The following is a 9,250-nucleotide window of genomic DNA, read 5'->3' as shown; positions in this document are numbered from 1 at the left end:
CAACAATAGCAAACCAGCTCTGTTTTGTGGCACTACTAAAGATGCATACAGCCCAGTCTGGAAATCCGTGATCCTGACTGGGTTGTCCAGTTTCCAAAGATCAAAGGAGACAAAGAAGAAATCAGTTGAAGCCATCATTGCTTGCATTATTTCTTTAGGTGCCTTTTACTCTTCCCACCACCTTTTTTCTCCGCCTGTTTGTGTGAAGAGTATTCCTGCATGTTAGAGCTCTGACACGTTTGTTTATCCAGTGAGGCAGCTGGGAGGTTCTCATTACAGTAGTATCTGTATGCCTTGACAAGGGACCTGAGCAGAGGACTGAAGTAGGCAGCTCAGCTACAGAAACATCCTGGTGGAGGTGGCACTTCTGAAGCCCACTGGGCCCCAGGATCTCTCGTTGTCACCACCCATGGGTGGATTGGAAGGTGGCCACATGGATTTTGTATTATGGCCATTTCCAGTGGGGCTGGCCCCGAAAAGCACCACTAATTGTCCAAAGAGTTCCCACAAGCCAGCATCTCTCATCTTTGCTGGCATTTGCAGGTAGCTACACAGCATGGAAATGCCAACTGTGTCCTCACTGCTTCCCCACCTCCGTCTGTGAAGATTATGCAAGAGAATAATCTGAGATTTTTAGGTGCCTTGGCCTCCTGAAAGCTAAAATGGAGTGTTTGTATTACTTCTAAAACAAGTATAAGTCTTTCAAAAGGAGAAACCTCAAGAGGAACTGTATTATCAAAACAGTTATTGGTATAAGCAACAGCAGAGGCAACACAAGGCTGTCCCAAAATCTGGGTCCTCATGTGAAAAAGCCATGATCTCGTGTAACAGAGTGAGGAGATAGAGCTGAGAAACCTTTGTTTTGCTTTGGCTGTTTCCTAAGCCTGACCCCTGACCAACACCAGAAGGCTACAGGAAAGGCTTGCTCCATCTTGACCCTTATTCCCTAGCAGATTGCAGTTGCTGAGCTCAACTGCCCTAAAAAAGAAGCTGGAGAGCTGTTGTTCAACTAGGATTTATATATATGAGATGCTTGGAAACTAAATCTTCCAAACACTAAAATGCACCATATTGTAAGACAAAGAGCAGGAGATAAATTTTCTTGCCTTTGAAAAATTCTGCTTGTGTTGCTCACTAGGGCTAAGTTTTACCATTTTTAACTCCAGAGAGAAGAGCTATTCTGACTGTGATGCAAGATGAAGTGAGAACTAAGGAAGAGCAACTGTACCACCTTCAGGATTAAAGCCAGGTCAAATTTTTGGTTTTGATAGAAATCAATCACTTTTTTGACATAGAAATCAGGAAAATACACCAATATAACATGTTGAAAAGAACCATAAAGTTATTATGTGCTCTCACAGAAGTGATTCAAATAGCGAGCCCCAAGACTCATGATAGTGGGGAAAATATTTTAGAGTGAAATCAAAGGCCTTTAGGCATAGCCATTGACACTGAGTACAACATAATGGGAGGGTCCAAACGGGGTGACAGGGAACTCCTTGTGGACAGCAGCATTAATGGTCCTCATTTCACTCCTCTCTGTAGGGAGTTAGAGCTCACAAATGTTTAGGTAATGAAGGCTGCAAGCCTCAAAACAAAACAAAACAAAAGCACACAACAAAAAAAAACATGCTATTTCGTTTTCTCATGGATGAGGTTAGAAGGTTAATAAAACAGTTAATCCCAGCCTGCCCTGTGAAAGGGAATAGCTCACATTTGTAAGACTTGGGAGTGTGTGTGGATGGATGCTGTTATTTCCTGACAGAGCCAGTCCAAGAAGTTGAGAAGACATGGGTCTTGGAGGAGGAGTTTGATTTTCAACTACATCAATTAGAGTAACTTAAAAAGGTTAATGTAAATTGCTTTTGAGAGTGGACCCCAACTCACTTATGTTCTTTTTTTTTTCCTTGTGGGGACCTAAAATTAAAGCTTAATACTGAACAATGTAGGCCAACCACAGAATTTCAATCAAATGGTTCAGAGAAACTTGTTGATTTTTTTTTAAAATGCATTAAGTTGACTTAAATTTTAAACGTGTTATTATTTTGAAAGAAAAAAAAAATAGGTCATTCAGGAAACATTCAACAAAATCATTTCTACTCAAACTAAAAAAAAATAATTAAAAAAAAAGTGAGAAATAGTGCTAAATTTGCTAAATCGTTTGATGGCCCTGAGAAGACAATATTTGGAATTCTTACCATTTGTAAGCACAGAAGATCTTGAGATAGGTGGAGGACATGGCTGCATTGTGGCCCTGTGGGCATGCCAAGAGCGGTTGGAAACACCTGAATATTGCCTTCAGGCAACTCTAAGTTGGGCCCAGTCAATTACAGTGCCAGGCAGTTATTTATAAGGAGACTTGGATGTCCATTTGTTTTCCAGCATTGAGGGAATGGTTATTGTAGCATAGAAAATTACCCCAGGCCTTATTAGGTTTTCTGGAAAAATATATACTACCGTGTACGTTACTTTTATGCCTCCCTGACTCGGTGTCCCACTGCACAGATGAGGGTCCATACTAAGAAACAGTGTAAATGTTATAGTCAATAACGCTTGGCAGAGAAACTGCACTGCAATTTCTTTTTTCTTCTTTTCTTCCTTTTGTGTGAGGCTCCTGTGCTACCGGCTAACCATTTCCTATAAGGTATTGTGTAAAAGTTATATAGTGTATCATATTAAATTTTATAACAGTGCTTTGTGTTTTGAAAAGGCTTGGGGGGGGGGTAGGGGTGGGAACTGCATCAATCAGGAAACCACATTTGATAGACTTGGAAGGGGCCTCCTGGGTCATTTTGTCCAAGACCTCTATGAAACAGGAAGGCTTCTGCAAAATACCTTTCCATAAATGTATCTAACCTTTCCTTAAAGACACTGAGTGATTGTGCCATAAATACCTCAAGCAGGTAAACTAGTCTGATTGACCTTACGATCAAAAAGTGTCTCCTAATACTGTATATAAGGTACAATTTTCCATTCTTTCAGCTGTAGCTAAGCAAGAAAAAAGGGCAAACACACAGTAATGGGCAACAATACGTACTGTGCAAACAGTTTTGCTTTCACTTTACTGCCATCTTCTACCATAAATCTGGATGTACCACTGATATTTGGTTTCCTAGTGTAGTATCTGTGATCCTTGTAGTATCTATCTCACTTTGTCTCTGACTTTTGGAGAGCCAACGTTGCAGAGTGTAGAAATAACGAAGACTTACAGGCAGCACTTTCTGATTCAGAAAGCCATTCAAAACCCTATGCCATATAGTTAAAGTGTTTATTTCTATTTTCCATTTATTAGAATTTGTGGGTTGTTTCTTGTCAGGACCATGGGAGCTAGGGGAAGCACAACACTTCCAACATGGCCTTCAAAGAATATTTTACATTCTCCTCCAACAATTGTGCATACTGAAAAATAAATACATGGTAGTTTAGCTGTTTGATGTTGCAATAGCAGTGCATTGGGTGCTGGTTATTGCCCCATACTGCTCTGCCTTCAGAACTCTACACACTAATTTCCAAGAGCTTCCTGGGCTGCATATAAACTATCATTGGATTTTTTGTTGTTGTTAGGAAGCACTGAAAGATGGTGAGAGGTCTGAAGAGTTGCTGTACCACTGCTGAACCTAATTCTGTCAGGCACATGCTGCTTACAGAAAGTGGCTGTTGCATGGTATCCATCTCATATAGCTGACCGCTACCTAATTCCTTCTGGATGGTAGGAGAAAGTTAAGGCACGCTTCAGTGTATCCTTCCAGCTTCCAGGGGAAAAGCCTGACTTTAAACAGTAAATATGCAGACAGTCCTGGTGGCAGTGAGGCATTGTTGCCAGATGTAAGAAGGAACGACTATTTTACTGTTATACATCAGATTTTATTGTCATCAGCCACTTCGGGAACGTACAGCATCATACCAGAATGAGACACCAAACAGGTCCAGTAAAAGCTTGGAAAAAGGTCAAATGGAAAAAGGGACAAATACTATTTTAACTGATCTCTAGCAGGCTGAGCTGGACAGCCTTTCTTTACTAGAGGATTTCTTAAAATTATTATTCACAACTTGAACAGGGTATGTCAGACTGGCTGAGGAAGGCTGTAGAGGAATTTCTTCTTCAAAAGTTCAGCAAAAGAAGTTTCAGAAGCTTGAGGCATCCTGAGCTTGGTTTTATTGTTCATCTGTTGTTCTGGGGTAGATCAGGTGGCGTTTTTTTTTTTTTTTTTTTTTTTTTTAATCTATTTGTATTTTTCATATACAGAGCAGTGTTGCATAATGGGCCAGGACAACACAAGTTAACTCCTAAAAGCAAAAGACAAAAAAGGTAAGATAATTTAGAAAGAATACACTGATACTGGGTTTGACGATGCTGGTGTCTCTGCAAAGCCCTACCCACACTTTTACGCTGTGCCTCCTTTATGCCTCATGTCTTCACACCCATTCACTGGCAATCACTTGTCCTTCTCAGCTCAGTGCTAATCATTTCAGAAAGACCTTAAATAAGCCCAGAAAGCACAGACTTTATAACATGCCGTCTCTATACAGTTAGGTACCATCCTTTCTCTGAAGTACAGAAATTTAAAATATTTGTTAGGTATTTAATCACATAGAAACATGGGCTGAAATACACCTCATCCAGTAGTTTAAAAGCAGAGGCTGTTGAGATTCTGACAATTCAATCTGTTGTTATAAAATCACAAGAGACTGTAAAATACCTATGCCAAGAAAAAGAACATAAATTCTAATAGACCTGATCTGAAGCCCACACAGCATTTGCTTATGTACGATCTTACCTGGTTACTTGAGCCACATGACAAAATCAAGCCTGTTTCCTTCATGCTGACCTGGTTCAGTCCCACATAGCCCCCATTTTCCTCTTGGCACCCCTCAACCATCTAGATTGTATTTATTGTATTTTATTTTTTTATTTTTGTAGGGTTTTTTTGTTTGTTTGTTTGTTTGTTTTTTTAATTAAAGAATGGGAATGAAGGCAAAAAGGGCTTTTGTTTTGTTTTGTTTTGTTCTTTTATTATTACTATTTTTTGAGGAAGAGGTGTTCTTTTTAGCATGGATAAGTTCTGACCTGTAACTGTGCTGTTAGATATGCCTGAAAACAAAAGTGCATTTACATCAGGTGCTCCTGATTAAAAAAAAAAAAAATTATATATTGTATAGATTTTATGATCCTGTTCATTGCACAAATGCCAATCAGAAGCTAATATGGGGCTGTATCTTACATTCCACTTCGGTATTTACAACAGAACATGGCATATCATTTAATTTAAATTTGCAGCATGCTCAGTGTAATTAATGCTGTGCAGTGCCTAGAAAATCCTGATTTCTTAATGTGATACAATGCATGCATGCTGAGACCTTTTTTTTAAACTACTGTATCATTGTGGAACATTGATGGGTAGGCACTACCATTAAACAGGGAAAAAATGCCATGCTTACTTTCTCTTTATGAAACTTTCATACAGTTCCCCAAAATATGATGCAAACTACAGGTTTGTTTTTAAAAAGGGAGAGGAAAGTCAAAGATTTAATTTTCCCTTGACACAGCATGATGCCTGAATAGCCAGGCAGCTATTCCTAAATTATGTGCATTTCATTCCTAGGAGCTGTGAGCATTTTGAATGGGCTGTTGTTAAATACAGTACACAAGCGTAAATACTCAAGGGAACAGCTAGCTGAAATTTTGGCATGAGCAGAAATCTGATATCTATCATGGTAGTATCTATCTGAGCACGTAATAATCATGCACGTTGATTTGCTGGGAGTGCTAAGAGAGGTGTTTGGGTATTCTGGGATGAGAACTGTTAAACTTGTGACGATCGTGTGTGATTATAATAAGCCTTGGTATTTGTGTGCTGTGGTCTTGGCAGGGACAAAGGTGGTCACATGTAATCTTTAGACCCATGATACTGGCTGGGGGGGGGGGGGGGGGCCTCATTGGTGGAACTGAACCCAAGAGACTGAATGCATGATAAAGATATGTATATATCATACAGAGCTAAAACATGGGGAATTTTTATCTGTAGTCAGAAAATAAGGTAACAGCAAGGCAACATGTGCACAGCAGGAATGGTCAGCACCAGAAGCCCTTTAAGGTCAGTAGTTTTACTGCTATTACCTCAGCGAGCTTGGATGTTAGTTTACGTACTTTATCAGGCAGGTATATGATTTCAGTTGGGGGGGGGAGAGGGGGGGGGGAGGAAAGAAAATGAAACAAAACACCCAAACCTCTGTCATTTTGTAAGGTATCAGTTTCAACCAGAATGTATTTATAAAAGCTCTATTCATAGACCTGTTGATAGCAAAGAAAATTCTCAGGTCCTCTAAATATATCTGTTCCTAAATATAATGCTTCGACTTCTATATTCTCATCTGACACCTGACAATTCAACCTTAAGAGTAATTGGTCCTGTCTTTGAACCTGTGCAAATACTGTACGAGGAGGGTGGACAATTTATTGATTTAGATTGATTTTTGTAAGACGCATATGAGACAGATACGGTGTCAGGTGTCACACACTGTATATATTACGCTCCTCGAAAGCATCCATAGGCAACAAGGCAAGGTTCAAGAGTATGCGGAGGTAATGTTCAGCAAGCACCTGCAAATGAAGCTGTCCTGCTGTGCAACACCACTCTGAGTAATTAATTACCTAAGAGAGAGAGAGACACCACCTTAATTGGCCCAGTTGGAACTTCGGGGTTGTGATGACAAGGCTTTTCTGTTGGAAAGCCATCCCAAGCTGTGTGATAACAGCTCTCTCCACATGCAGAAACACAAAGGGATACCCTAGTGCAGGCTGGCTGACCCATTGATCTCTTCCTGTGTTCAGTGTCAAGCCAAGAAGGGGCTGTAGGAACGGCTGGACGGGCGTTTCCATGCTTGCAACTGTGTTCTTGCATGCAGTGGTTATTCAAGACCATTGCAAGGCTGGGCAGCGGGTTTGTCAGGAATGAAAGCATTTGTGAACTGGCTGCTCAGTTAGTGACAAAAATTGTTGGTATTAATAGCTCTGAGCCCTAGTAAAGACCTAAAACAAGCCCTAGGGAAAGCGTAGAACAAAAGATGATGGAAACAAGATGGCACTGAGGGATGGCCCTGGTCTCACCACTGGGGATGGTGATTAAGACGTGAGGCACAGAGGGCTGTCCCATTTGTGTATGAGTTGGGCTGGGGAAATCACCCTCCTTCCGCTGTTTCACTTCCCTCATCTGTAATGAGGGAAAGAATAACTTTGCAGTGTACTTTACATGGACATCGCATGCTAACTTCATTACTGTTTGCAACAGCCTGTGCAATCCTCAGAGGAAAGGAATAATAACAAAGAAAAAAATGATAATTACCAAGCATATAGTTTTCATCTGTAATCTTCATTTCAGGATTCACTATTTCTGATGTCAATATTTTATAATGGAAGAATGAGATATGCTAAGTTTCTGTTTGATGGAAGCAAATTCAGATTTAATATTGCCGAGGAGCTGAATTTTTAATACAGCAGAGCAGTATGCAGATATTCCCCGTTTGCTGCTCCTGCCGCTCTGTTGTACCAGTTCAGCAATGTTCCTGTGACCAGGCAGAAAAATGGAAAGAAGCTGCTCTGAATTTTCAGTGGGGTGACAGTACTTTGTCATTTAGCTCTGTCACGATAATTGGGAGTGTCACACAATGAAACAACATGACACACCCCTGGTAAATGAAGAGTTTTCAAAGTGATGTACAGTCCCTGTCAACTGCCAAAGCTTTTATTTGTTCATGGCGTGAGGCAGCATTTCCAGCAGAAAAACCACGCTGAAGAGGCATGCGTGAAGTTTGTTGTAAATTGATTTCCTCTGTGTTTTTATAAAATTGGATATTTCACATGAACAGTAGGAAAATATCCTCTTTTATCACACGCTCCTGGCTTCCAACCTGCTGAGTACTTTCCACAAACTCTAGGAATTTACCTCTTTTCGTTAAATTGGGTTGGATCTCATTAATAAAAGAATGGTATAATGGAAAAGAGTTTCTAAAATTATACTGTAACCTAGAATTGCAGGATTCAGCTTTCTCTGCCTGAAGAAAAAAATTCTGAAGCATTAAACTTACTTTATCAAGCATTGCACCTGACATGCTCTCATAAATTTTACATACATTTAAACTTATTTTAATATTATGCAGGCTTGGTTTAAAATATTCTCATGAAGTAACTGAAATGAAGCTGCTCAGCCATAAATTAGAGCTAAAAAAATACTTATTCCCCCCGCCCCATCAATATTTCTTTACCTAATATCATATGTTGTACGTAAGTTAAATTTTCTCTTGCTGAGGTACTTCATAGGTCTTAATAGGCCTACCACAGAACCAGTGAGCGCTAATTCTGTTGGGTTAAATATACTTTGCTTTTTTAGCAGTAGCTTGTCTAAAAGCAGACAAAAACAACCCTTTGCATGCCGTGCTTTAGCTAGACCCAGGGCATACGACTAACCAAATGGCCATGTATTTTTATAGGAGCAGCCCTATAGCAGTCCCACTCCTCATATGCACAAACGAAGGGATGGATGGAGGCTTCGGGGTGATGCCTCTCGCAGCACAGCTTCAGGAACCCAGGGACGCCCCTTCAACCCAGGTATTTTTCGGCAGTATCATCACCCAGCAGGTATGGCATCATTGACAACTAATCAAAAGCTCCATTTGTGTCTCAATTTCTTAAGCTATTTCAAAGTCACAGCTAAATTACACAAACATTTGCCTATCTAGACATAACAGGACTGTTATGAAATACTGTCAGCTTGTTGCCATTTAGCTTGAACACACACTGCATGTGTCTGTCGGGCCATACTTGGGCAGCTCTGCAGCATGCAACATGTCCCAGACACTGCAGTGATTATGTCTGAATACTCCTTATCTGATTTAAAAGCCGACAATGCTACACATCTGTGCTTGCAAGGCTCCACTGCTACACTGCGACGCCAGTATTTATTTTGCTTCTGCAAGTTAGTTTTCCTTGAGAAGCAGCAGGGGCCTTCTTCAATGAACTGAAAAATGTATTGTATGAAGGTCTATGGAGGGTTTGTACTGTAGTTCAATGGGCAAATGTGAACCCAAGGGATGACATTTCATTTAAACATTTGGTTTACATCTTTACATGCCAAAAATATTAATGTCTTGACTTTAGCAAACTGAATTCAGTGCTTTTTCTTTTTCTTTTTCTTTTTTTTTTTTTTTTGTCCCTCAATGAAGTAATTATTCTGTGGATATTTATTCTTCCTTC

General features: G+C 40.1%; 1 long non-coding RNA gene across 2 annotated transcripts in view; it reads left to right on the top strand.

Annotated features, from left to right (window-relative positions):
• LOC118164011 overlaps positions 1-8,607 on the top strand; it is a 51,548-nt gene extending 42,941 nt beyond the window's left edge. For both annotated transcript variants that reach the window (XR_004749295.1, XR_004749294.1), the window contains one exon: positions 8,488-8,607. This is a non-coding gene — a long non-coding RNA (uncharacterized LOC118164011). The remainder of the gene's footprint in view (positions 1-8,487) is intronic.
• Positions 8,608-9,250: the final 643 nt, after the last annotated feature.

Source organism: Oxyura jamaicensis, chromosome 3 (genome assembly GCF_011077185.1).
Source record: "Oxyura jamaicensis isolate SHBP4307 breed ruddy duck chromosome 3, BPBGC_Ojam_1.0, whole genome shotgun sequence".
Lineage (NCBI taxonomy): Eukaryota > Metazoa > Chordata > Aves > Anseriformes > Anatidae > Oxyura > Oxyura jamaicensis.
The sequence above is the reverse complement of the archived record's forward strand: the minus strand, read 5'-3'. Positions and strand labels throughout refer to the sequence as shown.